The 21,120-nt window shown below is 41.3% G+C and overlaps 2 pseudogenes; one reads left to right on the top strand and one right to left on the bottom strand.

Moving 5' to 3' along the window:
- Positions 1–15,851: 15,851 nt before the first annotated feature.
- On the bottom strand, positions 15,852–18,057 carry LOC101033052 (menin pseudogene; annotated as a pseudogene).
- A 78-nt stretch (positions 18,058–18,135) lies between these two features.
- LOC101033373 (uncharacterized) lies at positions 18,136–19,846 on the top strand (annotated as a pseudogene).
- The last annotated feature ends 1,274 nt before the right edge of the window (positions 19,847–21,120 follow it).

Here is a 21,120-nt window from a genome sequence, read left to right as displayed (position 1 = left end):
TGTTGTGATAAACATCTACTGCCAAGATGTCATATAAAATTTGAATCCATCTGGATTATTTCACTACTCTGGGTACAAATCACAACTCCATAAAATTATGATCAGTCAGGCCTAATGGGGCTACCCACCACTCTTTACAACCCTCAGGAAAAGTATCTGTCCTGCCATAGAATTGAGTTATGATATAAGAAGGAATTTGCTATTATATTTTCAATTAACTAAAAAACACCTTATTCAATGTGTATAGTTTTTAGAAAAGATTCAGAAGACACTATAATATCAAAGTAATCTCTCTACATTCTGTCCACCAGATCAGTCTCTGTTACATTACACCAGGAACAAAATTGTAGGTCTCATCTTTTAAGGAATATTCTGGCACTAACTTAAATGGCTGCAACATCAAGCCTAATATGAACAGCAGCAACAATCACAATGAAGGGGAGAAAATGTGATCTCCAAGCAACTGGTGGCACAGAAATAACCATTATGAATGCAGCAGAAGGTTTTAAGAATTCAACATCAATTCAATGTACTATAATAGGTTGGGTCATTCAGTGTAAGAAAATAATTTATCTATTTGGTGGATGATACTTATAATAACATCACATTTTCAATCTATTTGTTATTGTTTGAGTAAAGTGGTAAGAGGCAAAAGACACAAGAAAGTAGAAATCAGAAAACAAAACAAAAAAGTGGAAATTTAAAAAGTTGAAAACCTCAAAAACAAAACTAAAGAGAAGAGCAAATGGTAGAAGTCTTGAGAGGATAGTGCTGGAAGCACCTGTGAGAAAATGTTTGAGTGGTATCTTTATGACTGTACTGATATCTGTGATAAATGGAGATTATAAATAAAAGCAAACGTTGTGAGCTAGAGCAGATAAGAAAATAATCAATAATGACACAGAAGAGAGGAAAAATTTACATTCTGTAGGAGAATAAAAGTTAACATTAACTCCTCGATAATGTGATATGACTTGGGTGTTACTCAAAACACATGACTATAGAAAGAGATCAACTCCATCAGAAGTTGTATCCTGATGTTCACATGAGGATTATTTATGAACTACAGTCATTTCTAATCTGGTCCAAATTTAGAATCACCTGAAAAATGTTTAAAAAATGTTAATGCTTGCTTCTCAATGCCAAAGGTTCAAATACAACTGGACAATTGTGTTCTCGATGTAATTCCAACATACAGCCAGATTGGAAACCAGTAGGGTAAACCATCTCATCCTATGTACTAAAGATTTGGATACATCTCTATAGTCACAAACACAGCATGCCATGATAAATTAAGAAGACACAAAACGTAGGAGTATGTGATACATTTTTTAAAAGGCATCCATTTAAAACATTTAAATGTATGCAGGGTGTTTCCCTATTCCAATTTTCTTTCAACAACAGATTTTGGATAACTAGCTTAATTGTAATTTAAATACTATTTGCATGCATTATTTATATTCATCTAGCTATTCTGTCTTTGGAATTATCATTTCACTTGAGGACTGAAAGAGTTTGAAAAATTGAGTCTATATTTAAAAGTAAATATTAAGTGCAAAGCAAAGTTTAAACACGATGGTAAAGTTTATCTTCCATTTCTTAAACTTTGTTAGATATTTATACCTTATATGAATCAATGGTAATTAATTATCTTATATGAATTAATGATAATTATCTTCATACTATCTTTTAAATAACCTTTTTAATTTTAGAATAATATTTACAAAAGTTCTGGAAATGAGTTATTATATATCCCAAGCCCAATTTCCCTTATTATTATTTGTCACAATTAAATTCACTCTGTTTCAATTTTTACTTGTCATGACTTTTCTGTTTCAGGATACCATCCAGGATGCCAAATTACATTTAGTTTTATTATCTCTGTTGGCCTCTCTGCAGTGATTGTTCATAGACTTTCTGCTTTTGATTATCTCAACAGGTTTGAGGATTATTGATCAATTATTTTGTAGAATGCCCTCAGTGGGGTTTGACTCCTATCATTCTCATGATTAGATTTGTGTTATGGATTTGTGGGAGGAAGAGCAGATAGATAAAGCACCATTCTCATCACATCATATCAAGGGTACCTAGTACAAACATGACATCACTGTTGAAGTTAACCTATCTTGAGGTACTGTTTGTCACTTATCACCACTGTAAAGTTACTCTTCTCTCCTTTTCTATTTCTGTACTATACTATTTCAAAGAAATTTGCTATGGACAAGCAAACCCAAATAAAGAAAAACTGGAAAAACATAACGGTAGGAGAATGCCAAAGGGACATAAAACCCCATTGCAAAAACTCTTAATGACCAATGCTGGAAGCAACTGAATCAGAAAATTAATGAAGCAGTATCGGATTATAACCTAGAATACAAAGCAAATATCAGTGTGTCCATAATGACATAAATAAGTAATTGAATAAATAAGTAAATGGGGATGACAGAAAGATCTGTTGAACAGAAAAATTACAAAGAATTTATGTAGCTGCACTGCTCTCAGGAGTTGGGGCATAAGTTCTTTTTCATTTAATTGTGAACTGCACATCATTCTGCTATTTTTTAAACCTTTATATTAAGGCACAATTTTCTAGTTTAGCAATCTTTGAATACAGTTCTATCACTAAAATCTAACTTTAAATGCATTAGTAGTTCAAATGCCTATAGATATTTGCTTTTTAAAAGCATATGAGTATATTTGGAGGCACTGGTTAAATGCTCATAAAACACATCTTAGTTTCTGTAACATTTTCACCCATACAAAAACAGACTTAGAAATCTTAGTGAGTAAGATATGTAACAAATATGTAACAAATATTATAAAAAATGACAATTTATCAATATATTTCTACTTTATATGTAAAATATTGAACAGACATCAGAAGTAATAAAACTTTGAGGAGGTTTTTTTATTACAGAAGTCTATTTATAATAGAAACATTTAAATAAATTTAATAAATTGAATTTCTCATCAAATTATTTAACTAGCTAACAATAATTCATATAACTAAACTCTTTCAATGATAAATGAGCAGCCATATTCCATGGAAAATTGCATTATTTTAGAACTAGGATTTAGAGTCAATTCTGTCTTCTCTTGATCTAATACCAATAAAATTTTCCTTTTTATTATATTTTATTTTACTATTTGACTTACCTAATAAAATGTTTACCTCATTTTTTATCTAGAAAATGCAAGAAACAATATTTTTATTCTATTTTTTAAAAGTTTTTAATTACACATAACATTGTATTGAATGAATTTCACTGAAGGAGGGAAGCAAAAAACAATCTTACTATTTCTTACTAATATTTCATTAAATGTATTCCATGTGCAAAATATTGCTACTGTGAAATAAAACCTTAGAAACATTTCAGAGCTGTTTTAGTCATTTTCAGATAAACACTATTTTTTGCACATAGAAAAAATTCAAGCCATTATAATATCAAAGTTCCAAAATTTTATATAGTTTATTTTTCTCCTTCTTCAAATTAGGCTCAGAAACTTAAACTGGAGTATGTGGTCAGTTTCTACTCCCATTTTCATTCATTGACTCCTTAACTTTGTAGATCCTGTTTCAGGTGCCCATAATTTTGAGAGAAAACATCCAGAAAGGTAAATAAAAGTAACAGTTTACCTTAGTAATATGGACTTACTCTGGTCATATTATCCATCATGGGGAGTTTACTGCACACAGATTCTTTCTCTCATGGATCCTTATATGGCTTCTTAGGAGATCTTTATTCCTCGAGGTCTGTAAAGAACAAGTAAAAACCCCTGGAATTTAAAGATGTCTCTCTTAGCCTTAGTTTCTGATGTCAGTATCTCTGCTAAGATATCCTAAATTTTCAGGAGAGCCTTTTAGATATTGTCCCTCTCAAAGTAATGCAAAACTAACTTCCTTCCATGAGGCCTAGAACTGGATTAGAGAGCTTAACACATCCTTTGACCATGAAACTCTGGCCATTCAAAAAGTCGTCATTTTTCATTGTGCTGTTGGAACTGACCAGCCATAACCTCTGATATTTAGACTCTTCCAGCATGAATCAGGCTATTCTGCATATCCCTCCAGAGTAGGGACTTGAAGCTAAGCTCTTGGAGTATTTGTGTTCAGTCTCTCCTCATGTGATCAGATGAATAGTCAATAATCCCTCCCTTCTGGTTTTAGGGTGAGAGACGCAGAATGCACAGCACATCAACTCTCTCTTAAGAAGGAGATAAATGGTGGGCTAATACTGGCAGAACACATTTTGGCTTGCCTTTGTGTAAATGCTGCAGAAGTGGTCTGGGACTTTGCTTTGAGAAATGAAATTAAGTATTACCAAATGTTCTCCACCACAATAATATATCGTTCTTATACAAATAGAAAAATACATAAATATATATTTTTATATGACATTACGGAGCAGTTCTATAAGATTTGTACATATATTTTATACAATGGCATTATACATATACAATAGCATATTAAATAAAATGTTCCAGCAGTAACTAATTGTGTATTTTTTTCAACAAATTCAACTTTCACAAATTAATAAGTCTAGAGATAAAAGCAATAGAATTCACCAAAGATATGTCTCTAATGTAGGTCAGCAAAACAGTATTGGCAGTAATGTATTTATTTTGGCCATCTTTAAGGTTTAGATGAATCACTACACTGTACTTGATCAGTTTTATTTTGCTAATTTATAATATATTTAGGTATACATATGTTCCTGAGTGTGAGAGCATCTGGATGTAAACATATAAATATAGACATGGGCACAAAAGCTCTTCTTCAGTCTATTACTGAGAACCTGGTTTTTACTAAATTCCTGGGTCTTTGTAGTATATAATCAGGGTAACTGGAGTGAACAGAAGGACTAAGAGGTTCCAGACCATCTTGATCTTCAGTGGGGGATACAGTCATTGGTGAAAGAGATCTTACAAGTCAGAGAGAAAGAGGGAAATACAAGAAAGTGCCAGCACTGAGTTGGCTCCTGCAGAAAATTTCAGAACCCTTGAGTTGGCATTAAAAACTCTGAAACATCTATTGTGGATGTGAGGTGTTACAAGAAAGAAATGAGGCAAGAGCAGGAGGAATTATAAGCTCTGCTTATGTTGTCAAGGGAATTACACTGCACATTTTTAAGAGTCTTAAATAGAGACAAATTACTTTTACATTATAGAAATATACTATTTTTAAAATGTCATATTTTTGACATGATCCTTGTGCCAGACTAGCCACATAAAAGCTAATTTTAAGACTGATTATATTTTATACCAACTCCTTCCTTTTTTTTCTTTCTAAAACTTTTCTATTATGAAGAACGTTATAAACTTAGACCTATATAAAATACACAAATAAGTAGATGTGTAAATAAATCACTCTCTGTTTTTTCCTATAAAACATTAGATATTAATTTCTATTAAAGCATAATTTTTACAAATATATAACCAGTTTTTGAAAATTAAAAATAAATCTTCTTTCCTTTGTCAGTGGATAACAGTTTTAAAAGAAAACTTGGTGAAATCAACTGACACTTAAAGTTAGCTTTTCGAGGCTATAAAGAGCTTCCACATATCAGATTTTAGATTGCTTTAACTATTGCCCAATGTAATCAATTGAAGAGGGAACTGATTCAACCTCCTTTTCCAAGAAAAAGAGAGAGAAAAAAAGCTAAGAATCCTACTCCCTAGATTTTGAAAGGTAAATGGTGAAATAGAGTTATAAAAGTTTCCAATTTTCTTTCTTTGCCTAAATGTGTTGAATCAGACCCCTCTTCAATTGATTGTACAGCAGCTCTGAAAAGGTGTACCAATTGCAAGGGATTTTTTCTTTAAAGATGCTCTGCAAGGCAGTCTGCTCCTTATCTTCAAACCACAATCAAGAGTTAAGGAAACTATTATCTCAGCCCAATTCTTGTTAACATTATCTTTTCATTCCTCATTTTCAATAGTACTTTTTTGGCTTATTTTTTTGACCAATAACACTACAACTATTACCTGTTTACAATGTATAAGAAAGACAATAAATATATAATTCTTTGTATACACCTAAATATAAATAAAGCATTTCAGGATGTCAGCCAAGGTATTAAATATTTTAATAATTTTTATTTAAATATATATATTTAAATTGCACGTTGTTGCATATATCAATTATTAAGTTGCATATACCATGCTATTTTCTCATTTTTCTTAATGTACACTGCTTTTAATCACTTGCATTTCTATGCAATTTACATTTCATTAGAAAAATATTAATGATAGTTTTATAATCAAAATTTATAGGAACTTTATGTCTATTAAGAAAATAGACCGACTTTCAAGATGGCCGCCTAAGAACAGCTCAGGACTTCAGCTCCCAGTGAAAGTGCAGAGGGTGAGTGGACGCCGCATTTCCAGACGAACTCTTATTGCCCACAGACCAGGAGATACCCAGGCAGAGGGGTCGCCAGCGTCGCAGTCCCAGCCGGTGTGGCTGCTTTGGCCCCCGAGGGGCTGATTCCGCCCGCGCGGCTGCTGTGACCACTCCCTGTTGCTGCGGTTCTCCGTACAAAAGCCACTGGTCTGGGAGCCCTCTTAGCTGGCGAGCAGAGCCTTGAGACGGCAGAATAGCCCATTCATCTGAAATAGCGAGTCAGGCCAGGAGATTCCTAGGCAAAAAATCCGCCAGGAGCCGGCGCCGCGGTTCGAGCCGACTCCGTGAGTCGCAGCACGGGAGATCCCGGCGCCTTTTCAACAAGCGACCGGAATGCGGGGTCGTTCAACTTAAAAGAAAAGACTCTGAGTCAGGGAGCCAGGTGATCAGGCTCGGCTGGTCCCACCCCTCCACCCCCAACAACAACGGAAACAAAAACAGTAATTGGAAACCCTCTGGGTTGAGCCCTTCAAACCAAGCACAGCTGAACCAGGACAGTCCGGCTCCGTGGGGGAGGGGCTTTCGCCATTACTGAGACTCTCCACCAATAGGGAGGCAGGCTGCCGTTGCCGAGGCAACCCGCCGTTGCCAAGGCAACCTGCCACAACAGAGAGAGTCCGCCATAACAGAGGCGGGGCCACCGTTGCCCAGACAGTTCTAACTACGCCCATATAAAAAGGACTACAGGGAAGAGCTCAGGGCAGCTGGGCGGAGCCCACAGCAGCTCAGCAAAGCCCCTGCGGGCAGGCAGAGGCTAGGCGTGCTGCTAGCTGGGCGGGTCCGACCTGAAAAAAAAAAAAACAAAAAAGGCAGTAGTGCAACGGAAACTCATAAAGCTCCAACTCCCTGGGACAGAGACAGACAACAGGTGGATAAACCCACAAAAATGGGTAGAAACCAGCGTAAAAAGGATGAAAACTCCCGAAACCAGAACACCTCTCCTCCTAAAAGTGATCACAACTCCTCACCAGCAAGGGAACCAGACCGGATGGAGAAGGAGGGTGATGAAATGACAGAATCAGACTTCAGAAGATGGGTAGTAAGAAACTACAATGAGCTAAAAGAACATGTTCTAACCCATCGCAAAGTAAACAGGAACCTTGAAAAAAGATTGGACGAACTGCTGACGAGAATGGACAGCATAGAGAAGAGAATAAGTGAATTGATGGAGCTGAAAAACGCAACACGAGAACTTCGTGAAGCATGCACAAGCTTCAACAGCCGAATTGACCAAGCAGAAGAAAGGATATCAGAGGTCGAAGACCAACTCAATGAAATAAAAAGAGAAGGCAAGAACAGAGAAAAAAACCGCAAAAAGGAATGAACAAAATCTTCAAGAAATGTGGGACTATGTGAAAAGACCTAATCTACGTCTGATAGGTGTACCTGAATGTGATGAAGAGAATGAATCCAAGCTGGAAAATACTCTTCAGGATATTATCCAGGAAAACTTCCCCAACCTAGCAAGGCAGACCAATATTCAAATCCAGGAAATACAGAGAACACCACAGAGATATTCCTCAAGAAGAGCAACCCCAAGGCACATAATCGTCAGATTCACCAGGGTTGAAATGAAAGAGAAAATGCTAAGGGCAGCCAGAGAGAAAGGGCGGGTTACCCACAAAGGGAAGCCCATTAGACTCACAGCAGATCTCTCAGCAGAAACCCTACAAGCCAGAAGAGACTGGGGGCCAATATTCAACATCCTTAAAGAAAAGAACTTTCAACCCAGAATCTCCTATCCAGCCAAACTCAGCTTCATAAGTGAAGGAAAAATAAAATCCTTTGTGAACAAGCAAGCACTCAGAGATTTCATCACCACCAAACCTGCTCTACAAGAACTCCTGAAAGAGGCTCTACACATATAAAGGAACAACCAGTACCAGCCACTCCAAAAACACACCAAATGGTAAAAAAGCAGCAACACAATCAAGAATCTGCATCAACTAACCAACAAAACAGCCAGGTAGCATCAAAATGACAGCATCAAATTCACACATAACAATACTATCCCTAAATGTCAATGGACTAAATGCCCCAATCAAAAGACACAGACTGGCAAATTGGATAAAAAGCCAAAACCCATCAGTGTGCTGTATCCAGGAAACCCATCTTACATGCAAGGATACACAAAGGCTCAAAATAAAGGGATGGAGGAAGATCTACCAAGCAAATGGAGAGCAAAAAAAGGCAGGAGTTGCAATTCTCATCTCTGATAAAATAGACTTTAAAGCAACAAAGATCAAAAGAGACAAAGAAGGACATTACATAATGGTAAAAGGATCACTGCAACAAGAAGAGCTAACGATCCTAAATATATATGCACCCAATACAGGAGCACCCAGATACATAAGGCAAGTTCTTAATGACTTACAAAGAGACTTAGACTCCCACACAATAATAGTGGGAGACTTTAACACCCCATTGTCAATATTAGACAGATCAACCAGACAGAAAATCAACAAGGATATCCAGGACCTGAACACAGACCTGGAACGAGCAAACCTAATAGACATTTACAGAACTCTCCACCCCAAATCCACAGAATATACATTCTTCTCAGCACCACATCACACCTACTCTAAAATTGACCACATAATTGGCAATAAATCACTCCTCAGCAAATGCAAAAGAACAGAAATCATAACAAACAGTCTCTCAGACCACAGTGCAATCGAGTTAGAACTCAGAATGCAGAAACTAACTCAGAACCGCACAGCTTCATGGAAACTGAACAACTTGCTCTTGAATGTTGACTGGATAAACAATGAAATGAAGGCAGAAATAAAGATGTTCTTCGAAACCAATGAGAACGAAGACACAACATACCAGAATCTCTGGGACACATTTAAAGCAGTCTCTAGAGGAAAATATATAGCAATGAGTGCCCACATGAGAAGAAAGGAGAGATCTAAAATTGACACCCTATCAGCAAAATTGAAAGAGCTAGAGGAGCAAGATCAAAAGAACTCAAAACCTAGCAGAAGACAGGAAATAACTAAGATCAGAGCAGAACTGAAGGAAATAGAGACACAAAAAACTCTTCAAAAAATCAATAAATCCAGGAGCTGGTTTTTTGAAAAGATCAACAAAATAGACAGACCACTAGCCAGATTAATAAAAAAGAAAAGAGAGAATAACCAAATTGATGCAATAAAAAACGATAAAGGGGATATCACCACAGATTCCACAGAAATCCAAACCATCATCAGAGATTATTACAAACAACTCTATGCACATAAACTAGTAAACCTGGAAGAAATGGATAAATTCCTGGACACCTGCAACCTCCCAAGCCTAAACCTGGAAGAAGCCGAAACCCTGAATAGACCAATAACATGGTCTGAAGTCGAGGCAGCAATAAAGAGCCTACCACCCAAAAAAAGCCCAGGTCCAGATGGGTTCACAGCTGAATTCTACCAGACATACAAGGAGGAGCTGATACCATTCCTTCTGAAACTATTCCAGACAATCCAAAAAGAGGGAATCCTTCCCAAATCATTTTACGAGACAAACATCATCCTGATACCAAAACCCGGCAGAGACTCAACAAGAAAAGAAAATTTCAGGCCAATATCCATGATGAACATAGATGCAAAAATCTTCAATAAAATACTGGCAAACCGATTGCAACAGCATATCAAAAAGCTCATCCACCATGATCAAGTAGGATTCATCCCGGGGATGTAAGGCTGGTTCAACATACGCAAGTCCATAAACGTAATTCACCACATAAACAGAACCAAAGACAAAAACCACATGATTATCTCGATTGATGCAGAGAAGGCTTTTGACAAAATTCAACAGCCCTTTATGCTAAAAACCCTCAATAAACTAGGTATTGACGGAACGTATCTCAAAACAATAAAAGCTATTTACGACAAACCAACAGCCAATATCATACTGAATGGGCAAAAACTGGAAGCATTCCCTTTGAAATCTGGCACTAGACAAGGATGCCCTCTCTCACCACTCCTATTCAATATAGTACTGGAAGTTCTAGCCAGAGCAATCAGGCAAGAAAAAGAAATAAAGGGTATCCAAATTGGAAAGGAGGAAATCAAATTGTCTCTATTTGCAGATGACATGATTGTATATCTGGAAGACCCCATCATCTCAGCCCAAAATCTCCTGAAACTGATAAACAACTTCAGCAAAGTCTCAGGATACAAAATCAACGTGCAAAAATCACAAGCATTCCTATACACCAGTAATAGACTTCAAGAGAGCCAAATCAAGAACGAACTGCCATTCACAATTGCTACAAAGAGAATAAAGTACCTAGGAATACAACTAGCAAGGAACGTAAAGGACCTCTTCAAGGAGAACTACAAGCCATTGCTCAACGAAATAAGAGAGGATACAAACAGATGGAGAAACATTCCATGTTCATGGTTAGGAAGAATCAACATCGTGAAAATGGCCATACTGCCCAAAGTAATTTACAGATTCAATGCTATTCCCATCAAGCTACCAATGACCTTCTTCACAGAACTGGAAAAAAACACCTTAAACTTCATATGGAACCAAAAGAGAGCCCGCATAGCCAAGTCAATTCTAAGCAAAAAGAACAAAGCGGGAGGCATCACACTACCGGACTTCAAACTATACTACAAGGCTACAGTAATCAAAACAGCATGGTACTGGTACCAAAACAGAGATATAGACCAATGGAACAGAACAGAGGCCTCACAGGAAATACAACATACCCACAACCATCTGATCTTCGACAAACCTGACAAAAACAAGCAATGGGGAAAGGACTCCCTGTTTAATAAATGGTGTTGGGAAAACTGGCTAGCCATGTGCAGAAAGCAGAAACAGGACCCCTTCCTGACACCTTACACCAAAATTAACTCCAGATGGATTAAAGACTTAAACATCAGACCTAATACCATAAAAACCTTAGAAGAAAATCTAGGCAAAACCATTCAGGACATAGGTGTAGGCAAGGACTTCATGACCAAAACGCCAAAAGCAATGGCAACAAAAGCCAAAATAGACAAATGGGACCTAATCAAACTCCACAGCTTCTGCACGGCAAAAGAAACAGTCAGTAGAGTGAATCGGCAACCAACAGAATGGGAAAAAATTTTTGCAGTCTACCCATCTGACAAGGGGCTGATATCCAGAATTTACAAAGAACTAAAGCAGATCTACAAGAAAAAAACAAACAAGCCCATTCAAAAATGGGCAAAGGATATGAACAGATACTTTACAAAAGAAGACATACAGGAGGCCAACAAACATATGAAAAAATGCTCATCATCACTGGTCATCAGAGAAATGCAAATCAAAACCACATTGAGATACCATCTCACACCAGTTAGAATGGCGATCATTAAAAAATCGGGAAACAACAGATGCTGGAGAGGATGTGGAGAAATAGGAACACTTTTACACTGTTGGTGGGAATGTAAATTAATTCAACCATTGTGGAAGACAGTGTGGCGATTCCTCAAGGACCTAAAAATAGAAATCCCATTTGACCCAGCAATCCCATTACTGGGTATATATCCAAAGGATTATAAATCATTCTACTACAAGGACACGTGCACACGAATGTTCATTGCAGCACTGTTTACAATAGCAAAGACCTGGAACCAACCCAAATGCCCAACGATGATAGACTGGATAGGGAAAATGTGGTACATATACACCATGGAATATTATGCAGCCATCAAAAACGATGAGTTCACGTCCTTTATAGGGACATGGATGAACCAGGAAACCATCATTCTCAGCAAACTGACACAAGAGCAGAAAATCAAACACCGTATATTCTCGCTCATAGGCGGGTGTTGAACAATGAGAACACATGGACACAGGGAGGGGAGCACTACACACTGGGGTCTGTTGGGGGGAAATGGGGGAGGGGCGGGGGGTGGGGAGGTGGGAAGAGATAGCATGGGGAGAAATGACAGATACAGGTGAGGGGACAGAAGGCAGCAAAGCACACTGCCATGTGTGTACCTATGCAACAATCTTGCATGTTCATCACATGTACCCCAAAACCTAAAATGCAATTAAAAAAAAAGAGAAAAAAAAAAAAAAAAAAGAAAATAAATGAGTATATTTTCTCAACCTTCTTCATGTAAAATGTTGTAAAATAATCTCTTCCATTTTCTTGTATGTGTTCTCATTCAACACTTACATAGCATGTATTTTCTAAACAACCACTACTTTAATAACTAATGTTTCTGGAAATCTCCCAGATACACAGGGACTTATGAAATTACTAACAGAAGTTGTACAGTTTTGACTTTTCTTATTTAGATCTGTTCTGTATCATCATTTATATCTTTTCATCTTTGCTGTACTTTACCCATTAGTTTGAGCAATAAAGTTTCATGTATCCTTTTCAGTGTACCTGACTGCTGAAGTTTAGGTATTTTCAAGCAAACAGTTTTTTTCTGTCATTCCATTTAAAAGATACAACTAAGCATTCATACATATTTTTAAAAAATTACTTATTACTAAGAATGATGTAAATGAGAATAAGAAAATTAACCATTATGACCATTGTAGGACTCCTTACATAGTTTACATAAAAGTTGATGTAACTCTCATGTGGATAGTGAAATAGCAGACATATTCCTATGTAATTACTAAAAGCAACAGTTTTAGAAAGGGGTCAGAAATTGTTAATACTAAATAAAGCTCTAAAATTTTGCAAAAATTTGTATTAATCCAAAGACATAATGATGGTACCAAACAAATTCACATTCTTAGTTTTTATTTTGTTAATCTGTTTTTGAGTAATAAAGTCTGGCTTCCAAGAATCCAAACTTTCACATAACAACTTTGTATCAACTATCTCACTGTAAATATAGGCTTAATAACTTCAATAACACTAGATATTTTCATTTAAAAATATTTACCAGTTTTACAGTTGAAATGGTACCTCATTGCTATTTTAAGTTATTTGAATAATAAATTACTTCTTTTCTCATTAAAAAATGCATTTTCTATAGTAATATCTAGAATGTATATCCAAACACACAGACTTACGATGTGTATAACTTCAACAAAAAAATGCTCTATTTATACCTCTATTTTAGTAAAAAGCTGAATATTATTAGTCAATGTTATCTCTCCATATATGCTTGTGTTTCATTAATTCTAACATATATTATCTCTACCTGATCACAATGGCTAAGAAATGAACTTTCTAACAATGTATTACATTTGCAACAATTTCTAAGATGGTAGATTTTGTGTCATCACCATAAAGAAAATCATATGAGGTAATGCATTTTTAATTAGTTATATATAGCATTCCACACTGTATACATATTTCAAAACAAATGTTGTAGCTAATAAATATATAAAATTTTTATTTGCAAAGTGAAAAAACAGAAAATAAATAAAAAATGTAAACGTGTTGTGAATCATTTAGAAAGTAAGCTCAATTTAATTAAGCACATGAAGAAAATGAACAAAGTCCTGAAAAGCCTTAAATGTACAATTTCAGAATGAAAATTAGACCTTCTAAGAAGAAACAAAAGAAATTGCAATTGGAGTGAGTTAGTATGGAAAAGATAATCATAAAGAGAGAAATTAGAGCAGCAATACTGCTTTCAATTAAAAGGAGGGGTGATTAAGGTATATATTTTATTACAAAGTACTTCATTATAGAAACAAAAAGTACACACAAAAAGTAGACAATTAAAAATACAAGCAATCCAACTTTCACATAACAACTTTATATCAACTATCTCACTGTAAATATAGGCTTAATAACTTCAATAACACTAGATATTTTCATTTTAAAATATTTACCAATTTTACAGTTGAAATGGTACCTCATTGCTATTTTAAGTTATTTGAATAATAAATTACTTCTTTTCTCATTAAAAAATGCATTTTCTATAGTAATATCTAGAATGTATATCCAAATCTCCAAATATCAGAGTAGAGCTGATCTTGGCAGATCGTAACAATTTTTCAGGCCTTACGGGAATCCATCATTGTCTACTGGTATAAAGAATACTACTACTAACAAAATAATAGAATTCAAGTAGAACTAGATACATATTAAAATGTGTCTTATTTGGATTCCAGAATTTGGTGATGTAGGGTTCCTCAAAACCCACTGCTTTCTTTCTGTGTCCTGACCAAGAAACACAGAATGCTTCGATGGCTCTGTGACTTAGCTGCATGTTTTAACCATCAGGCTGAACCCAAGCTGGAGCCTTACACACATCCAGGCCCTGATAAAGGTGTCTAAGCTGTTGCTCAGAACACTGAAGGAGATTGGCCCCATTGGTTCTGAGCTAAATTCCTTAAATCTGCATATAAATTCTTGTCCTGACCACCTCGCTATGGACTCACCTAGGTAGAACATCCTTTTTTTGTCCATCGTGAAGATGCTACATCTCTATAAGTTCTCTTAATAAATGCTTTGGAATTATGACACTGGTGTTTAGCGCTTCCTTCTTTGTAATCCCAACTGGCCCCGTCTCAGGAGAGTTTGGGACACTCTTATGTGGGAATTCCTTTGCCACAGCCTTTGGAGCAACTCCAGCTGCAGGTTCAGGGAGAGGAAGCAGGGTAGCATAAGGTGGTGCTATAAATAGTTTGGATGCAAAGAAGCCATTAGCTAAGCACTTTTCTTTTTTTTTTTTTTTTTTTTAACAAAATGTATTCATCTTTCTTGGAACTAAAAAATATATCTATGTACGAAACAGGAAGAGATCAGGCTCCTGCTACCCACTCCCAACCCTCTGCAGATTTCCTCCCGTATGCTCCAAGATGGGCTGGACCTCTGAGAGGTTCCCAGAGGGTCGAAAAGGTGGTCCTGCTCTGATCTGGGGCCAATTTGGTCAGGAAGAGGGCGGGGCTCAGGATGCTCATAGGCTGGGGATGGAATTTTGTGTCCCAGACTCGGGATAGGAAAGAGAGGAAGCTAGATTTCCAAATTCTAGAACAGGACTCAAGTTCTTTGGGGGTAGGGGGCTTGGATTTGCAAGATACGGAATTCTGAAGTACAGAAACATACTCCTAGAGATTGAGTAGGGTCCTAGGCTCCCAGGCTGGAGGCGGAACCTGTGCTCGTTGGGTTAAGGATGATACCTCAGCTACTACAAGCTCGGAGCAGCCAGCCCTGAGTAACGTTGGTCTGGCTCTAGGTGACAGCTCTGTTGTGAGAAGGAGCTTGGGTTTCCAGGGGTTGTGCCTTTAAAGATAATTAGGACCCAGGGTGAGATTGCCATTGGTTGGCTGGGATTCTGGGAAGAGACCTATATTCTAACGACTGGGGCAGGGCCCTGGATTCTGAGCTGGAGAAAATCGTGGGTTTGATGTAGACTGTACTTGGGACCTGGAGCCTTGGGTTCGGGTAGGAGTGAGGCCTGTCCCCCTTGGGCTAGGGCACAGCATGGGCTCAGAGTAGGGGGACTAAGGGCGGGGCCTGGGTCCCCACAGGTGGTCCGAAGTCCCCAGTAGTTCAGAGGTCTTTGCGCTGCCGTTTGAGGAAAGAGTGTATTCACCAGGGATAGACACCTTCTGCTTCTTCACCTGCATTTGCTACTGCGCCGTGAGTTGCAGCTTGATGGCGCTCGAGTTGACCTTGGTGGCCACCAGCAGCTCCTTCATGCCCTTCATCTTTCTTGCTCTGGAAAGTGAGCACTGGACCCTCCAGCGGTGGTGATACTGTGGATGCTGGCGCCTGAGCCGTGCTGCCACCTTCAGGGCCTCGGGCTGTGCCAGGGACTGTCCCGGGGGTTTTCGGGGATGGGGGGTGGGGTGGGGGGATGGGGAGGTCTTGACACCGCACCCTGGCTGGCACCCGGGCCCTTGTCCACTGCTGGCTTCCTGGGGGGGGGGGGCTCCTCTGGCTTTGACTCCCACCGTGGGCCCTGCCACCGGCTTTCTTGGGCTTCCTCAACCCACAGCTGATCTGCCTCAGCCGCCTCGGCCTCCCGGCTCACTATGCACACCTTCTGCCGCACCTGTCCCTCGAAACGGCCTAGGGACTGCACAGGGAAGGTGGCCCAGCCCACATGCAGCACAGCGTGGGACTGCCCTCCTCCCATTTGCAGATCCTGTCATAGAATCGCAGCAGGTGGGCAAAGCACTCAGGGTCCTGGAGGGCAGAATCTTGGCTCTGGGTGCCCTGGCTCTGCTCCCCCGGCCACTCCACGCCTGCCTGTAGCAAGCTGGCTGCCTCCTTCAACAGGTTGGGGATAACACCACTTACTACTTCAAAGAACTCCTTGTGGATCTCCTCGTCTTCCTGGCAGTAGTTGCAGTCCCGCAGTACAGTGGCCCTGTCAGCCCAGGCCTGCAGGGCTTCACACACATTTTGGTTGTGACAGTGGTAGCCAGCCAAGTACATGCAGGGGTAGACGTGTTCATCCTGATAGTAGGTGTTGGCTGAGGCAATGCCCTTGTGGTAGAGGGTGAGTGGGTCTGGCCGGCCAGGAGTAGGCTTCAGATCCTCTAGATCTTCCAGGTTCCCTGAGGCCATGGGGTACCTTTCCAGGTGTCCCAGGTCATAGAGCAGCCAGAGCAGCTTCTGCTGTACCTGCAGCAGCTCCAATGAGTCAGTATGCAGGTCAATGGAAGAGCTGATGGCACACACCCTGAACGCCACCTCCATCTTGTGGTCACAGTGCATGTATGATCCATTCAGGTACAGCCAGCTCTGCTCAGCCACACCAGCGTTGACTGTCTGGCCCCTGCGGTTCTTACTGCCCTTGCCATACCAGGTGACCTCAGCTGTCTGCTCCCCATTGGGCCCAAACACTACTCAGGCATGATCGTCAGACAGGGAGAGGAGGACATCCCGGAGACCCAAGGCCTGGTAGACCCCAACCACGACAAAGGCCACACGGGAGCTCTAAAATTTGGTGCCTGTGATGAAGTTGAAGAGGGACTGGATGTGGGCCCAATCCTTGAAGTAGGAACGGCTGAGGCTGTTCCATATGACATTAGAGACCTTCACCAGCTCACGGCTGGAGACACCCCCCTCTGGAGGGTAGAGGAACAAGTCGATGGCACCTTGGATCTGGGTGGTGAAACGGGCATAGAGGGCAGTGATTATGGACAGGTCGGCCACGGGAAAGTAAGTGAGACCACCAGGAGGGTAAGGGGTGAGGCTAGGCTGGAAGGTAAGCTCGGGCACGTTGGTGGGGATCATGCGGTTGACAGCCAGAAAATGCTCCACGAAGCCCAGCACCAAGGAGAGGAGCACCAGGCCGGGCTCCTCTCCGCCCCACTCGGCAGCAAACAGGGGCACCACGTAGTCAATGGAGCTCAGCGGGAACAGCGTCTTCTGGGCAGTTTTCAGCCCCACGGCGGCGGGGGTGTGTGGCGGCCAGCTTCCTGTCTTTTGTCGGTGTGACCCCTCAGCCAAGGCTGCAGGGACTTTTTGCCCCCCACAATTCCGGGACTCTCGGTACCAATGAAATGCGCCCCAAGGACCCCGCTGATATCCCCAATGGCCACCCCACTCCCTCTCTACGACTGTGCCCCCGGAGCCCTAGGGTCCGTCCAGAAAGCGCACCCAGGCCAAGCCCCCAAACCCCAGGGAGAGTCCTGGCCTCGGTCTCCAGTGCCCACCTCGGCTCACATCCCACACAAGGCCCCTCAAGCTCCTGTGGACAACTACGTGGTGCCTGTACTGCACCCCTGACCAATACAATGGACATTTTTGGCACTTAAAATTAATTAAAAGAAAGAAAGTACCTCCTGTCCAGGCCCAGCCACGCACACCTGCTCTGGCCACGATGAGCTTCGGCTGCGCGGATGCGCTGCTGGGCACCCCTTTCGCGCTGCTGCATAGCGGCGGCAGCCTCCGCTACGCGCTGGGCCAGGGCGGCGCAGGCAGGACGCGCTCGGCCGCCGGCTCCTCCAGCGGCTTCGGCTCGTGGAACTCTGTGAGCTCCGTGTCCGCCACGCCCAGCCTCTTCCACGGCGCAGGCGCCCCCTAGAGCACCGAAACGCTGGATACGCAACTGGCCGGAGGGCTACGTGGTGGCAGCGGCCGCGGCAGTGAGAAGGAGCAGTTGTAGGCGCTGAACGACCGCTTTGCGGGCTACGTTGACAAGGTGCGGCAGCCGGAGGTGCACAACCGCAGCCTGGAGGGCGAGGCGGCGGCTGCGGCAGCAGCAGGCAGGCCGCGCCGCCATGGGCGAGCTGTACGACCGCGCACTCAGCGAGATGCGCGGCGCCGTGCTGTGCCTGGGCTCGGCGCACGGTCAGCTGCGCCTGGAGCAGGAACACCTGCTGGAGGACATCGCACACGTGCGCCAGCACCTCAACGACGAGGCCCGGCGGCGTCAGGAGGCCAAGGCGGCGGCTCGCGCGCTTGGTTCAGGAAGCCCAGGTGGGGCGCGTGGAACTGCAGAAGAAGGCGCAGGCGCTGTGGGAGGAGTGCAGCTACCTGCAGCGCCACCACCAGGAGGAGGTGGGCGAGCTGCCCCTCCAGACCCAGAGCTGCGCCTCCGCGCAGGCGCAGGTACAGGCAGAGACACTGGACGCCCTCAAGTGCGACGTGACATCGGCGCTGCGCAAAATGAATAGAGGCCAAGTCTCCAGAGAAGGCCAAGTCCCCAGCAAAGGAAGAGGCAAAGCCGCCGGCTGAGGTCAAGTCCTCGGTGAAGGAAGAAGCAAAATCTCCAGCCGAGGTCAAGTCCCTGGAAAAGACTAAGTCCCCCGAGAAGGCGAAGTCCCCAGAGAAGGAACAAGCAAACTCCCCAGCTGAAGTCAAGTCTCCCGAGAAGGCCAAGTCCCCTAAGAAGGCCAAGACTCTTGATGTGAGGTCTCCAGACGCCAAGACTCCAGCAAAGGAGGAAGCAAAGTCTCCCGCAGACAAATCCTCCGAAAAAGCCAAAAGCCCTGTCAAGAAGGAGGTCAAGTCCCCAGAGAAGGCGAAGTCTCCCCTGAAGGAGGATGCCAAAGAAGGGAGAGGTGAAGTCTCCAGTGAAGGAGGAGAAGCCCCAGGAGGTGAAAGTCAAAGAGCCCCCAAAGAAGGCGGAAGAGAACACTCCCACCATGCCAAAAACAGAGAAGGACAGCAAATCCAAAGTCGAAGCCAAAAAGGAAGAGGCTGAAGATAAGAAAAAAACAGCCGCCCCAGAGAAGGAGGCTCCTGCCAAGGTGGAGATGAAGAAAGATGCTAAACCCAAAGAGAAGACAGAGGTGGCCAAGAAGGAACCAGATGATGCCAACGCCAAGGAACCCAGCAAACCAGCAGAGAAGGAGGTGGCAGCAGCAGCACCGGAGAAAAAAGAGACCAAAGAAGAGAAGGCCACTGAGGCCAAGAAGCCTGAAGAGAAACCCAAGACAGAGGCCAAAGCCAAGGAGGATGACAAGACGCTCTCAAAGGAGCCCAGCAAACCTAAGGCGGAAAAGGCTGAAAAATCCTCCAGCACAGACCAGAAAGACAGCAGGCCTCCAGAGAAGGAGACAAACCACCAAGGGGAAGTTAGGAAGTAAGGCAGGGAGAAAGAAACGTCCGGAGCAGCCAAAGAGACTCAGAAGGGTCCCGGAGCTCAAGGATCAGGGTAACGTAATTTTCACTTTTTCTCTCTTTATGTAAAAAGAAACTGCTTAGGTGACGGGGCCTCCTTCTTCAAACAGGAATTTCTGTTAGCTATATGTTAGCAAGAGAGGGCACTCCCAGCCCCTTGCCCCCACAGCCTCCCCAGGTGATGGGCACTTATGTTATGATAGCTTATGTAGCTGAATGTGGTATATGCTGAATGCCACAAGTGAACACTTGATTATAAAAGATGCCCCACCTTTCCAAATAATTGCATTTATTACCACTATGTGCAACTGACAGATGACTGCAATAATGAATGAGCAGTTAGAACACATTATGCTTGAGATGTCTTAACCTATTCCCAAATGCCTTCTGTTTTCCAAAGGAGTGGTCAAGCCTTTGCCCAGAGCTTTTTATTCTGGAAGAGCAACGCAGGTGGGGCCTGGCACTGGCCACTGAATTATGCCAGGGCCCACTTTCCACTGGAGTCCACTTTCAGTTCATTCTGTGCAATAAAACCATGTGCTTACAAAATGAAAAAAAAATACCTTATTTTGTTTTTGTCTTCTCATATTCTTGATGTGAGAATTTCTTTTTAATGTTTGAATACAGCCATAAGTGAAAGGTCATATAGAAGAAGACAAAAACAAAATAAGGTATATTATTTGTGTATTAAATTCAAGTGATATCAGAATAGCTGATTTAGTAAAATACATTTGATTTAAAAGAAAGTGGCAGGTCAAATTTGTAATCCCCTTGAAAGATTAATTGAGTAGTAGTACTTGACTTGGATAGTTGCAATCAGTGCTGGTAATAATGTTTTGTAGGCTGCTTTCTTATGACTTTCCACCAGAAACAGGTGAGAGGGAATGAATTTTCATTACATACTATTAAGATTCACTTGCAAGAGAGAAAGTTTGCTACATTTTGCATACAGCAATAAAAATAGCAGTGATTCCTGGTGCTGACAATGTTTTACTGATTTAATATTTATGCTCTTCCTACTTAATTTAATTTTATACTCTAAGAGTCATTGTAAATTAATTCATATTCTCACCTCATGAACTCTGGCATATTAGAATGAGCCCTTAGTAGTTTTATTTGCATACAGAGAAATGATTAAGATGACTTTGGTCCTACAGATGGATACCAGGATGCCAAACTAAAGAATCTTAAACAAAATAATGACTTAAAAAGCATCTTTATATCCATTTATGGACTACTT

The sequence above is a fragment of the Saimiri boliviensis genome, chromosome 16 (assembly GCF_048565385.1).
Source record: "Saimiri boliviensis isolate mSaiBol1 chromosome 16, mSaiBol1.pri, whole genome shotgun sequence".
NCBI classification, from domain to species: Eukaryota; Metazoa; Chordata; class Mammalia; order Primates; family Cebidae; genus Saimiri; species Saimiri boliviensis.
This window is presented reverse-complemented; position numbering and strand designations above follow the sequence as displayed.